The following is a 2,475-nucleotide window of genomic DNA, read 5'->3' on the forward strand; positions in this document are numbered from 1 at the left end:
CTCAACAGGACCTCAAGGATGTGTAACATGGGTAATGGGTAACTGGGGAAAGGATGTGTAACATGGGTAATGGGTAATTGGGGCAAGGATGTGTAACATGGGTAATGGGTGACTGGGGAAAGGATGTGTAACATGGGTAATGGGTAACTGGGGAAAGGATGTGTAACATGGGTAATGGGTAACTGGGGAAAGGATGTGTAACATGGGTAATGGGTAACTGGAGAAAGGATGTGTAACATGGGTAATGGGTAATTGGGGCAAGGATGTGTAACATGGGTAATGGGTGACTGGGGAAAGGATGTGTAACATGGGTAATGGGTAATTGGGGCAAGGATGTGTAACATGGGTAATGGGTAACTGGGGAAAGGATGTGTAACATGGGTAATGGGTAATTGGGGCAAGGATGTGTAACATGGGTAATGGGTGACTGGGGAAAGGATGTGTAACATGGGTAATGGGTAACTGGGGAAAGGATGTGTAACATGGGTAATGGGTAACTGGAGAAAGGATGTGTAACATGGGTAATGGGTAATTGGGGCAAGGATGTGTAACATGGGTAATGGGTGACTGGGGAAAGGATGTGTAACATGGGTAATGGGTAACTGGGGAAAGGATGTGTAACATGGGTAATGGGTAACTGGAGAAAGGATGTGTAACATGGGTAATGGGTAACTGGGGAAAAGATGTGTAACATGGGTAATGGGTAATTGGGGAAAGGATGTGTAACATGGGTAATGGGTAACTGGGGAAAGGATGTGTAACATGGGTAATGGGTAACTGGGGAAAGGATGTGTAACATGGGTAATGGGTAACTGGAGAAAGGATGTGTAACATGGATAATGGGTAACTGGGGAAAGGATGTGTAACATGGGTAATGGGTAATTGGGGAAAGGATGTGTAACATGGGTAATGGGTAACTGGGGAAAGGATGTGTAACATGGGTAATGGGTAACTGGGGAAAGGATGTGTAACATGGGTAATGGATAACTGGGGAAAGGATGTGTAACATGGGTAATGGGTAACTGGGGAAAGGATGTGTAACATGGGAACCTCAGTAAAGTCAACGTCAGACCAATATGTTCACTGTTCAACCCTGCCTCGGTCACATTTACTGTTCTGACAGTATTAGTTGAGGCATAACTTAGACTGGTTGAGAATAGAGCAATCAGAAACTGCCATGAATATGATGTAAGTACTATGTGGCTCAATGATTGGTCAATGCTGAATTGGTGCATGTTGTAGTTGTTTAATCAGGTAATGAACCACCAGAAACGGTGTAATCCACTCATTTCATTACACTGTGATTACAGTGTAATTCACTGGCACTCACCACATAGCTGTCAGAGACTATGGTTTATTCAAGGCTGTCCTGCTTCCTGCCTCTCAACTGGACCAGATCATAAATCACCATATATGGTGCTGATGCTGATGTAGTACATGTTCATTGGTCAGTTCTTTGCGGTAAAGAATGTGACAGAAATAGATGGAATGTTTGAATGGCACAGCCGGGCCATAGTTCCACCCATGCTGAAAGCCTCAATCAAAGACTTAGCTAAATAACATTTTTTCTATGTGAAATACAGTAGAATACAAGGTGTAGGTATGCAGACCAATACACAACCCAAACACAAAAAACAGCACTTTGGTAGACAAGCTAGCTAGAATAATACAGTTGAACCATTTGAGGCTGGATGATGGGAGGTTATTCCCTTCAGGGACATTAGTGATGTCTGAAAAAGAATGCTCTCAGCCTATTGGTGAATCTCACGTTAATAACAACAGTAGCAACCCTGCAAAGTACATTAGACGGGTGGATTAAAGGTGAGAGGATTAGCATCATAGCTACAGAATGGAAAGCATCAAACCTTTCTGTGTGCATAGACTCAGCAGGAGAGCCAAATGTGCTCCTCAGAAGTCAGAACAGAGCAATGCAACCAATCCAAGTTAAGTACTCTCCACTGAAGCCATGGCAGGGCAAACAGCAGAGGAAGACAAGATGGAGGTGCACCCACCGCCGGCCTCGCCTCTCCGTCGCTCATCTCTCCGTCGCTCATCTCTGTCTGTCTGGCAGGGATGGGGTCCTCCGGCTCCTCCCTTTAGGCGGCTGACATAGTGCCTGCCATCCCGCCCCACCTCCTGCTGAGACGAGAGAGGTGCTTCAGGGGAAACCCCTGCTGAGCCACACACACACACACACACACACACACACACACACACACACACACACACACACACACACACACACACACACACACACACACACACACACACACACACACACACACACACACACACACACACACACACACACACACACACACACACTGGCATGGCACCCTCCCTGACACTAAGCCTGCAGGAGCAGAGTGGGTATGCTACGTCTCTACTAACTCAGGTTGGCAGGTGAGTCTAAGCACTCCCTCTGTCTCTGTCTCTCTCATTCTCCCCCCCTATATCTCGCTTTCTATCGCTGTC

This window comes from Salvelinus fontinalis, chromosome 11 (assembly GCF_029448725.1).
Source record: "Salvelinus fontinalis isolate EN_2023a chromosome 11, ASM2944872v1, whole genome shotgun sequence".
Lineage (NCBI taxonomy): Eukaryota > Metazoa > Chordata > Actinopteri > Salmoniformes > Salmonidae > Salvelinus > Salvelinus fontinalis.